Here is a 12,565-nt window from a genome sequence, read left to right as displayed (position 1 = left end):
CATCCTCTGTTCTTATTCCTTAGTTCTAGTCTTGTAATTTTTTGTACTTTTCATTTTGTCTAACTGCCTCGTATCAACTTCAATTTCATTAATACTCTTCAACCATGTCATTTAAAAATTTTTTAATTGAGATATTTTTATTTGTATAATATTTAGTTCAATATTTTTCAAATCTGTATTTCTTTCATTTATTTTATCCTGGTAGGGTTTCAACTTCTTTTTTGTGAGCATGCTTACTATATATTACTGAATTTTTTCATTATATTAAGTTCTTGGGGCTGATAATCCCTTGTTGTTGGAGTGTAGAAATTCCTGACAAGATAAATTTTACATCTATTAACTTCTGCTAGCTTTCCATAAGTTTTAAGTTTCACCTGTTAGAAAGAACTTTTCTCTCTCTCTCTCTCTCTCTCTCTCTCTCTCTCTCTCTCTCTTGTTTTGAAAGTTTTAAAATGCAGGCAGTGAAAAATAAAACGACAATGTAAAGAAGGTAGAAACTTTGGCTTTTAACTCTCAAATTAGACTTTTTTTTTTATTTGACTCACTAAGTAGATAAACATGGAATTTTAAAAAAATTTTCTTGGTTGTAGCTGTTGTTTTTCATCATCCTCCTGAACTCATGGGCAGATTTTTAGTCTACATTTTACTGAAAGTGCAGACATTTAAAGATTTTGGTTTCATCTCTTTTTCTGGTCCAAGTCTGCAATTTAGTTTTCTATTCTCCAAATGTATATCAAAACCCAGCCTAGGCCCTGGCTGGTTGGCTCAGTGGTAGAGCGTCGGCCTGGCGTGCAAGGGGTCCCGGGTTGGATTCCCCGCCAGGGCACACAGGAGAAGCGCCCATCTGCTTCTCCATGCCCCCCCCTCCTTCCTCTCTGTCTCTCTCTTCCCCTCCCGCAGCCAAGGCTCCACTGGAGCGAAGATGGGCCCGGTGCTGGGGATGGCTCCTTGGCCTCTGCCCCAGGCGCTGGAGTGGCTCTGGTCGGGACAGAGCGACGCCCCGGAGGGGCAGAGCATCGCCCCCTGGTGGGCAGAGCATCGCCCCTGGTGGGCGTGCCGGGTGGATCCCGGTCGGGCGCATGTGGGAGTCTGTCTGACTGTCTCTCCCCATTTCCAGCTTCAGAAAAATACCAAAAAAAAACCACAAAAAAAACCCCCAGCCTATTGGTAAAAGAGACAAAAGCCAAATCCACACACACCCATTCTCACTCCAGATGCATTTGTGGTTTGGGCCTAAGTTTTAGTTGCTCTGATTTTCATTTCTCTCTTGGTTTTCAACACTTAAAATCTCCTCCTCCTGCTGTTCTGTCTTCTCTTCTCCTTCCTCTTCTCCTTCTCCTTCTCCTTCTCCTTCTCCTTCTTCTTCTATTCTTCCTTCCTCCACTTCCTCCTCCTTCTCCTTCTTCTTTCTCCTATTTTATTCCTTCTTTTGTTCCTTCCTTTTTTCCTTCCTTCTTTCCTTCCTTCCTTCCTTCCTTCCTTCCTTCCTTCCTTCCTTCCTTCCTTCCTTCCTTCCTTCCTTCCTTCCTTTCTTCCTTCTTTTCTTCTTTCCTTCTTTTCTTTCCTTTTCTTTATCTAGTCCAGTTAACATTTTATTGATTTGTTAAGCTTCTTACATTTGAGTTTCTTATAATATATTGAATGAAATCTACTAACTCACTTAAAAGAATTTTTCACAGATATCTAAGTTTTTATGAGAAAGATATTTTTCATATTGGTACATTTGGTTAGCTCACTTTTCTCTTTGTTTTAGACTATAAAAGTTTTCAGGAGTTCTTTCAGAATCTTTTTCTCAATGATTTCCTCAAATCATAGTTTTTAAGTGTATGTATTATGATACCTGTAGCCAACTCATATGAAGGTTTGATAAAATTTTAACAAAGTTTGTACATGTTTTATGAGAGATACTATCAATGTTTTATTAAGAAGTGCAATGAAGCTCTATTTTTAATTTGTGCACCCGATTTGGGGGTTTAGAGGATTGTTGGTAATTAATATATGATGTACACTTTTTTTAATGTTACATTTTATGTAGCATTTCTACATTCAGGAGGGTTTAATTCTGGAGGGTTGTCAGTTTTTATTCTTTCTCATAAACCTAGAACCAAAAGTTCTGCACCATATTCACCTTAATGCTTGTCAATCAAGGACATGTTCTTTCATTAGTAAAGTGTGTTTCTGAAATACACTTTGGTGAATGTGATGATTCAAATTGGCTTTCCCCAGATCTGTGCATTTATACCTCTCAGGAGCAGAGAGCATCGTGTTTAGCTTTCACTCAGAGAAGTTACATAACTTGTTTAGGTTAAACTCTAGCTAAAAGAAAGAGGCAAGGATGCTGCTTATTTAGCACATATACTATAAAAGAAGGGAAGGGGAGGGGAGGGGAGGGGAGGGGAGGGGAGGGACGGGACGGGAAGGGAAGGGAAGGAAAGGAAAGGAAAGGAAAGGAAAGGAAAGGAAAGGAAAGGAAAGGAAAGGAAAGGAAAGGAAAGGAGCAAGGTTCAGGGTCCCTGTCTCCCAGCCCTGGGCTTTGTTTATATACTACCTTTTACAAGGTCATGGGTTTTCACCTTTGAAAGTAGATTATATACAAGAAAGATGAGGGAGGAAGAAGAGAAAGAAGATAATTATATTATTAACCTCTAGATCAGGGGTCTCAAACTCGTGGCCCGCAGGCCGCATGCGGCCCGCCGAACAATTTTGTGCGGCCCGCAGACTAATCCACGAAGTTCAAAATATTTTGGATAAAATTAAGTAAGCCTAGGGGCCTACTTGTATTTTTCATTTCTCTAGCATCCTAGCTAGATATTAGCTTAGTTAACAGCAGTTGCGATGCAAACTACAGTTTCTGGTCGTTTTGTGACACTGAGTAAACTGCATGTACGATTGTGCTTGTTGTACTGATTTTTTTTTGTTTTCAACTGCAGTGAGAAAAGTGTTGCATAACAGTTGCCTTTTGTAGACCTAGTGCAGCCGCTGAATGGCTGTGATCTTGCTCTGCGGCCCACATGCTGAGTTGAGTTTGAGACCCCTGCTCTAGATGTTGTTTTGATAAGTACAATTAGTATATGAAAAGTACATTTGCAAAATTTTATCCACAGAAGACAGTAAATAAGCTATTTTGATGCATTATTATGATTATTTATATTAATGATTAAGGTAGTTTGTAGTAGTTGTAAACATTATTCATTGAAAGCCCTTTTAAACCCTTTTATCCTGGTCTGATACTGTTTCTATCATAAAATGGCCACATTATTTCAGTAAGGCTGTAACAGAGTTGTTACCAGTGTCATGCTCCTATTTGATTTGCAGGTAAATACTTTTTTTTTCTTCTTCTTCCAGGTGAGAGGAGGGAAATAGACTTCCACATGCACCCTGACAGGACTCACCCAGTAACCTCCACCTGGGGCCAATGCTCTGCCCATCTGGGACCATGCTCTCAACCAAGCTATTTTTAGCACCAGAAGTGGGGGCTCCACAGAACCATCCTCAGTGCCCCTGCAATTCTCTCCAACCAGTTGTGCCTTGGCTGCAGGTGGAGAACAGGGAGAGAGAAGGAGGAGAATACTTTTTCTTAACCATTAAAATGGGAATAAAGTCATATTTCTACCTGTTTTTCAGTTTTTAATCTCCTAAACATTTTGCTTCCAAACTTCCTAAATGCTCCATGGCTTTTTGCATTCTGAATCTTATTTTCAAGGTGACTGAATGTGATCTAATTTAGCTCTGAACAGGTGATTTTTAAAATTCAGTCCAGTCAAGGCAGTGATCAGTTATTGAGAAAACGCGGAAACTTGCCCAACTTTTCACCCACACAAGTACTTGACGCCTGATCTCCTTAACCGTGGGTAGAGTTCATACATATAGCTAGCACTACACACAGCAGTCAAAGGAGGGAGAACCAGCACTTGGTTAAAAAAAAAAAAAAAGATTTTCTTTTCAAACCTCTTATAAGAAACTCACTAACTTGTTTCCCTCTCATCTCACAACAACACTGTTTGCTTAAAGGCCTTTATGGATTTTTTTTTTCTTCCCCACAAAACAACCACCACGTCTTTCAAGCTCAAAATGCCACTGCAACCTCGTCTTTGAGAAGCAACAGTTCCTGCTTTGATTCGGCGATCTTTTATCTCGCTTGCTTTTTATCAAGCTGCCTCTGCCATCAGCCATCCAAGTCATCTGACCTCAATCTCCCCGGGCGGGTTGCACTGTTTCTTCCTGTGTGGGGACCTTTAAGCTGACTGCACCCTGTCCGGCAACCATTCTCAGACGACACACGCTTCTCACTTGGATGCTTGTAATACAGCTAGTTTCCAATTTCAAGAATTAACATCATTTCCATTATTTCTTTACACAGATGCAAAATTTATCATGGAAAAGCTTAGTAGTTTACACAGGATCAGAACCATTTGGTCAAATCCCTCCCCTGTTCAAGCAATGGGTAAATCCAAGAATAAATTAAACAACATGTATGTATTTATTCACTACTTTATACTTTACAAAATGTTTTCAAGTAGAAGAATAGGTTTTGTCCTAGTTATCATCCTGAAGCACACAGAATAGGTTACTAGAAATGTTTCTAATGTTTTTTCAAGACAAAGAAGCTATAATGTGGGGGTGACTAGCCCAGCCGAGCTCTCCTTAGTAGAAGATGCCACTTAAGGTTGAAGCCCCTGTGTTCTACTCTGATCCTCTGTGCCTCGTATTATACTAGTCACTGCAGTTCCCCATGCTAAAGAGCATCCTTTAACATTTTGAATACCATTATTAACATTACAGAGTCTCAACAATATAAAAGGAGTCCTAATTTGGTTTCAAAATATGAACTTGGCATGGTAAACAAGTGAAAAGCAAGGGAGTTTTTTTAACAGACAAAGCTAGATTTGGTTTCAGATTCTACTAATTAATTACTCAGTTACGTTGTATCCCAGGTAGCTATAGAAACCTAATAGTACCTACATTATGGAAGTTATTGTGGGAACTGGATGAAAAATAGAGTGAAGAGCTAAGCGTGACATCTGGCAAACAGAAAATAATCAATGAGTGGAATCGGTGTTGTATTCTCTTTAGTTAGCCCTCGGACACATTTTGAATTTAGAAACCCATTTTGAACTGAGTTTCATTTTCTTCCCACCTACACATGCGTTTCTGCCTCCAACTTGCTACCACCTTATTTCTACCAAAATATCTTTTTTTTTATTTCCCTTGTCATCTCACATATAAATCATGTAATATCAGGTTTAGAAGGGGGATTTTGAGGTTATCTCATCTAACATCTTAGTGTCATCATCGGAAACCCGAGTCCCAGGCTGGTGAAATGGCTCAAGCAGGGAGATGGATGATGGGTATGAACTTTAACTGTGGCCTGACCTGGAAGCACAAGCATTTTATAAAGGATACAGGCTTAAAACTTATAGACGCAGGTAACAGTATGGGAATTGCAGGAGGGAAAGGGGGTGGGGAAGGTGGAAAAGGGTAGAGGGAGGTTAGGTGGTAATGGAGGGAGATCTGACTTGGGGTGGGGAACCCACCGTACAATATACAGATGATGTGTTATAGAATTGTACACCTGAAACCTGCTTAATTTTATTAACCAGTGCCACCCCAATAAATTCAATAAAATTTTAAAAAGAAAAATATATATACCTTTTTCTTTAAAAAATATAATAAAAGAAGAATGAAACTTAGAGTAAATTTCATTGCGCCATCTTCCAGAACATGATTCTCAGCAGGGGAAGAACATACTAAAATCATACATCTCAGACCATCCCACATTTCATCTGTGTCCAAGGCTGCCCCTGTGCTTGTTGAATGCACCGCTTCCATGCCTGTCCCATCTCTCTGAGAAGCGAATCTAGGACGAAAGAGTATCATTAGCAGTGCCCATTAAGCAGAACTCCACCATTTCCATCCCTTTCTCTTTGTTCTCCTCATTCTCTGTCTCGCCCTTGCCCTCTCTTTCCTTCCTGGCTCAGGATCTTTGAGCATTTTTGACTGTACAGTAATTATACACAGCAGTAGTTTCTAGTTCTGCTGTCTCAGATTAAAATTGAATTTTATCCTTGTCTGTCATTAGCTTTCACACTTATTTGACTGTTCACTACAAAAAGAAATAAAATTTGCATCAAACAGTGCACATAAATACGTACACCAAATTAAAACAAGTTTCATTAATACACTTAGGTCATACGTAATATGTCATACGTAATACACTATTCTGTTTTCATCTCATTTTTTTAAAGTTTAATACCAACTATAATATCATCCTTAATAAATCAGAAGCCATGGTTTTAAAAAAGTTTTTCTGAATGAAGGCAGAGAAGAAAGGCATTCATTTTAATGTCAATTATGTTTATGTTTTGATAGCAAATTATTAATTTTTGTGCATTTCTTTATTACCAGAATTATTATTATTATTATTTTGTATTTTTCTGAAGCTGGAAACGGGGAGAGACAGTCAGACAGACTCCCGCATGCGCCTGACCGGGATCCACCCAGCACGCCCACCAGGGGCCACGCTCTGCCCACCAGGGGGTGATGCTCTGCCCCTCCGGGGTGTCGCTCTGCCGCAACCAGAGCCACTCTAGTGCCTGGGCAGAGGCCAAGGAGCCATCCCCAGCACCCGGGCCATCTTTGCTCCAATGGAGCCTTGGCTGTGGGAGGGGAAGAGAGAGACAGAGAGGAAGGAGGGGGGGTGGAGAAGCAAATGGGCACTTCTCCTATATGCCCTGGCCGGGAATCGAACCCAGGTCCCCCACACGCCAGGGTGATGCTCTACCACTGAGCCAACCGGCCAGGGCCTATTACCAGAATTTTTAAATGTCATTATTTGAAAAAATAAAGTTTTAATCAAAAAAATCTATCAAAAGATGAGATTGGGACCCCAGCCAGGTAGCTAAGCGGATAGAACATATTTCCAGTGCCCCGAGGTTGCAGGTCTGATCACCAGTCAGGGCCCATACAAGAAGTAACCAATGAGTGTACAACTAAGTGGAACAATTAAGCAGAACAATGAGTTGATGCTTCTCTCTCTCTTCTCTCTTAATTCTTTTTCCTCTCTCTCTCTCTCTCACTCTCAAATCAATGGGAAAAATTTTTTAATGAATTAGGAGTTGAAAATTAGAATAAAACCATTTATTATAAGGTATACGGTTGTTATTACTAACAGGGATCAAGTACAACACAACTTAAAATGTTACACAATTAATTGAAGACAAAGAAAGAAAATTGTTAGCGGTAAAAAAGGTCACCAACACTCCTGCCTTTACTAGCCACTCATTTCTCTTATTCCAAAGCCATGATTCTGGGACAGGTTAGGAGTCCTAACACATTAGTACCAATTATTAAAATACCAAGAGAGTTTAAATAAATACTCCATCCATGCTCTTAATGATAAAACTAAGGCTAAAAAAAAAAAATTCAAAATCTGAGGTAAATCCCAATTTAACAAGAGCCTATGACATCTCACATAGCAGGCCTTTTTCTTTCTGGTACAAGTCAAAAACAAAGTTACTATTTTAGGAGCTTCTTTTTATTTGCATACACATGACCTATTTTTCTAACAATCCATTAAGGAAATATATACTTTGGATTGTTTTCTTTACTGTCTGGCCAAACTTAAACACATGATCAGTGTGCCTTTGGCTAGCCTCCATTCTACCCCAGATCTATAAAGTGCATGTGCTGAGCGCTTGCCCTGTCTTACTCTTCAATAAAAATAAGTTTGGATTATCCAGTTGTGGTTAATCCAGTGAGTCTATGACACAGTTTACCCCAAGTCGCTAATAAAAGGCTATCAGGAAGAATATAATTTTTACTTTTTGAAACTGCAGCGGTTACACAAACTGGTGGACAAAAAAAAAAAATGTAGTCTTATTGGCATAGCTCAGTGGGAGGAGAAAGGTACTAAGAGTCTAGACGATTTTCCACCCAATCAGTGACAATATCCACCCAGCAGCAGCAGCAGGGAAATCAATTATAAAGCCCTTTGATAAATACTTTTCCCACTTTCCATGTTTACGAATGTGCAGCCATTTTATGTACAAAATCACCGGTAGCTACAGCTGTCTTATATTTTACCAAAGCTGGTCCCAAAGAAAAATGAGCTACAAAACTCTGCAGAGAGAGATTTCATTTCAAAATATTTCTAGAACTTGATGAGAAAATATACCCCATACACCTGTAAAAGCTGCTCTCTTATTATTTCCAGATAATTGGCAAAACATTTGAGAGTTCCTAAAAGGAAACACACATACATTAAATACATATATCAAGTAGAAGAACATCCTGTTGGGAGGAAATGGTATTTTCTGCCTTGTGCCTTTTTAAGCCACAGTTTCAAGTGCACAATAAAGGTAACAGTAGGAGAATCAGAGGTCATTTTCCTGAGTAAGATATTGCATTTAATTATGTTATATTCAAGATGCCCATCACAACAGAAATAACATCTTTTTTTTTTCTTTCTTTTTTTTTTTTTTTTTGCCAAAGACAGCCATTGAAAAATTCATACCCTCAATTCAGCCTCTAAATATTTGCATTAATTCATGATGGGAACTTTTTTGAAAAACTGAACATAAATAGACTTGAAGCTGTCAACTTCCAGCGATTTGCTTCAGTCAGACTCCTCTGACAGCAATGCAAGTTATTCAAAGGGAAGCTCACCCAACTCTAGGGCTCTTCTTAAACCATCTCTAGAGTATTCACACCTCCTAGTTCCCCCAAATTGTTACCATTTCTTGACCAATGTGAGATTCTGTCGGGAAACGTGTTACTAGAGTGAGAGTTGCTTCACACCTACTCTCCGTCTGTCCACAAAATATATTTTTAATTCTGTTCACCCCAACAGAGCAAATGTTGGCATGAAAAGCGTAAACTACCTGCAGTATTATCTGCTGAGGGACATCAGAGTCCAATCAAGTTCTCTCCCTTCAAGTCTCTTCCCCCAAACACAAGAAAATCAAGCTCAGACTTATGCTACCCAGGCATAAGCAAAGTCATTAAAACTTGAATATAAGTTGGTTGAATTTTTTTTTCTTATTTTCTTGCTCAAAAATCCTCTGACCCTGAATGTGATTATGTCTGAAACTCTTACGTGACAATCAAGAGTTGATTTAAATCTTTATGACTTTCTGTACATATTCAAAAAGAAAACACTTTCCTTTCGCTTATTTGCGGATAGCCAAGCAGGGGCCTTCTCTGAGGGATATTAGAATAATTATTTTAATACTATCATGTCTTTGTCCTTGGCAAAGAAACACTAGTTCGATCTGAATGCCCTGACCTGGGCAAAGAAACTCTCTCTTTCTCTCTCACACACACACACACGAGTTCTTACAAAAATGCGTCCAATTCATGCAGTCTGTCCTGTCTTTAAAGCAAATGAACAATGCACGCAACTGATTTACCCTCAATTATACCCAGTTTCATTTTATTCTCTTTCTAGTTTCCTAGTGCCTCTGAGGCTTCCAGAAATCTTTGAGCTGCGCTGAGAATGGGTAGGAGCATACTACCACATGCAGAATCTGAGAAGGTGCTCCAGCTGTCTTATTCCAGAAACCGGCCAAGGAAGCCTTCACTTAAACTGACAGGTCTTGAGAGACAGCATTTTCTCCTCCTTATAATCTAGGTAAGAACACATTATAGCATTTAAAATGTCGGTATAAACATGAAATGTTAGTATAAAAATTAAAATTCTGATAGATTATAAATTTTATAATTTTTTAATATAAGGCATTCTAACTCTTATTATGCCCTGTTAAAATTTTTATTAGATGGTTACAATGAAAAACTTGAACACATCACAAAAATATTAGCTCAAATTCTGTATGCAGGTTACTAAATTAACCTCATTCCTCAAGCTGAAAATGTTTTCCTCAAATATCTGGTTTCCCTAGAGAAAAGCCTTTAATTTGCATTTGGGAAAGAAGTAAAAATTATGTATTCAAAAAATAAAATCTAAAAAAGAAAAAAATGGGGGAAATCAACCAATTATTATATTTAATAGAAAAATATCAAATTGAATTAGTAAAATAATATATCTATGAGTTTACATGTATAGATCACTCAATAAAAATATGTGATATATTTTAAGTTGGAAAGTGATATAATTATTATTCTAAAAACAGCATAGTTATACAATAGATTATTCTTGCCAAGGTAATTCAGGTTTTTTCATCCATTATTTTACTTTAAGAGTTTATTCTTTTTTTACTTTTAAATGAACAAAAGAATCCAAGAGAGTTTAAAGAACTTGTTCCAAAAGACAACAAATGAATTATGGATGATGGACAAACACTTCGCCTCTGTTCCATGTCCCTATAACCCAAAATATTTTTGGAAACCAATCCAAATGTTAAAGCAGCTATAACAAGATGCAAAACACATCTATTTATCATCAGAGGAATCAGCTCAGAGCAGCAGCCTCTGATATTCTATGAAGCATATGTCTGGGAGCCACTGAGATGAGCCCTGCTCAGAACCCAGGGTTTCCTTTACTTTTACTAGTTGTATTAGAATATTAGAACCCTCCTTCAACCTTTGTTACTTTAGAAATAATTTTTAAAATTTGGAGTTATAGCTATTCAAGTGCAAGAGGGCCATTCTGAATAAAAACACTATTGCATAATGTTGTAATTTCTGGATTAAAGAACAAAAATGATAATCCTCACTAACTTCTCTTTACTTGCCCATATTTGAGAAATGATAGAATCGTTCAAGTTGAAATGTAGAAATCACAGGGGAAAAAAGACACTTTTATTTACCCATGATATCAGAGGTAAACAACAAAAAAAGAAAAACCTCTCTCAATGGTCCTAAAACAGGTACCAAAATCTTTTACTTAAAAGCCTTGCCATTTAGGTAAGAATTGACTTTCCCATATCATTCTTCAAAGTCACCATGTTCATGCTTCTGTCCCTTTCATGGGAACACGCTGTGCCCTCTCTCTGCGCTCGCCCACCGGCTTCAGTCCTCCACCCAATCGTCAGCCCTTCCCCCTTCTCCACTTGACATTTTCTCATTGGAATAGCAGCCGCACAGAATCATGACCATTTCTCTCCAGTCAAACTCCTTCACCCACAGGTACATAATACTTACCTTTATCATCTTGTCGTGTAAAATTCATGTTATTGTACCTAACATAAAATGCTTCTGCTTCTCGAGACCTCCAAATCCACACCCATCATAACACCTTGCACCATGACTCAAGATGCATTCTGCATGTAGAGAAGCAAGTTTGGAAAAAATAATTATTCCGTTTCACATTGTTTTTCTCAAATATTTAAGCAGAAGATGTGGATCCTCACTTTCTTAAGTGACCCTCTCTACCATCACCGTTCTTTCTACTTCTTCCTGCAGTAGATACTGCCAAAAATGTATTGAATTTCTAGTATCAGCCTGATACGTCTTAAGCATCAGAAGTAGAGAATCATTGGACATTCTTCTCATGAAACTACAGAAGGTCCTCGGGTTATGACAGTTTCATTCCGTCAACAGTGACATAATCCAAATTTTGGTGTAAGTCAAAACAAACCCTAGCCTAAGTCACTACTTATCCTAACACAGTTGTAAAATCATAATCTAGAACATAAAAATGCAGCTAAGCAACAGAAAAAGAAAAAGGACATAAATATACTGTACTGGGCACTGTACTGCGTATTTTTCCACCACGTGCAACCAAACTACTTCACCCATGTAGTCCGTAAGTATGATGCTACTGGCATAAGCTGAAACACTCACGTCTCAATTTTTTTAAGTTTTTTTTTTTTTTTTTTCATTTTTCTGAAGCTGGAAACAGGGAGAGACAGTCAGACAGACTCCCGCATGCGCCCGACCGGGATCCACCCAGCATGCCCACCATGGGGCGACGCTCTGCCCACCATGGGGTGACGCTCTGCCCACCAGGGGGCGACGCTCTGCCCACCAGGGGGCGATGCTCTGCCCATCCTGGGCATCGCCATGTTGCGACCAGCGCCACTCTAGCGCCTGAGGCAGAGGCCACAGAGCCATCCCCAGTGCCCGGGCCATCTTTGCTCCAATGGAGCCTCGGCTGCAGGAGGGGAAGAGAGAGACAGAGAGGAAAGTGCGTCGGAGGGGTGGAGAAGCAAATGGGTGCTTCTCCTGTGTGCCCTGGCCGGGAATCGAACCCGGGTCCTCCACACTCTAGGCCGACGCTCTACCGCTGAGCCAACCGCCCAGGGCTCAATTTTTTTTAAGTTTTTTGAGCACCTTAAACTCGAAATGTCTTATGTCTGTCATAACCCCAGAACCCCCATATATACATTTGAAGCAGCATAAGAAATAAAACTAATTAAGTGTAAATAAATCAATCAACATAATAAAGTCCAGAAATTGCCAGGACTAGTCAGGCACAGGGATGACAGAAAATGAAGGGAAATGAACATAGCAGCATCTCAGGAAAGGACAGAAGAGGAAGGTGGCACTTGGGGTGAACCCCAAGCTAATATTTTACATTTACTAAATAGCTGTTTTTGTCTAAATACATATGCTCTAGGCAACGTTATGCCATTTAAACCTCACAGTAAATCTCTACATATTGTAAGCT

General features: G+C 39.1%; 1 non-coding gene across 1 annotated transcript; it reads right to left on the bottom strand.

Moving 5' to 3' along the window:
- Positions 1-12,125: 12,125 nt before the first annotated feature.
- TRNAS-AGA (transfer RNA serine (anticodon AGA)) lies at positions 12,126-12,201 on the bottom strand. Its single transcript has one exon. It is a non-coding gene; the product is annotated as a tRNA-Ser (tRNA).
- Positions 12,202-12,565: the final 364 nt, after the last annotated feature.

This window comes from Saccopteryx leptura, chromosome 5 (assembly GCF_036850995.1).
Source record: "Saccopteryx leptura isolate mSacLep1 chromosome 5, mSacLep1_pri_phased_curated, whole genome shotgun sequence".
Lineage (NCBI taxonomy): Eukaryota > Metazoa > Chordata > Mammalia > Chiroptera > Emballonuridae > Saccopteryx > Saccopteryx leptura.
The sequence above is the reverse complement of the archived record's forward strand: the minus strand, read 5'-3'. Positions and strand labels throughout refer to the sequence as shown.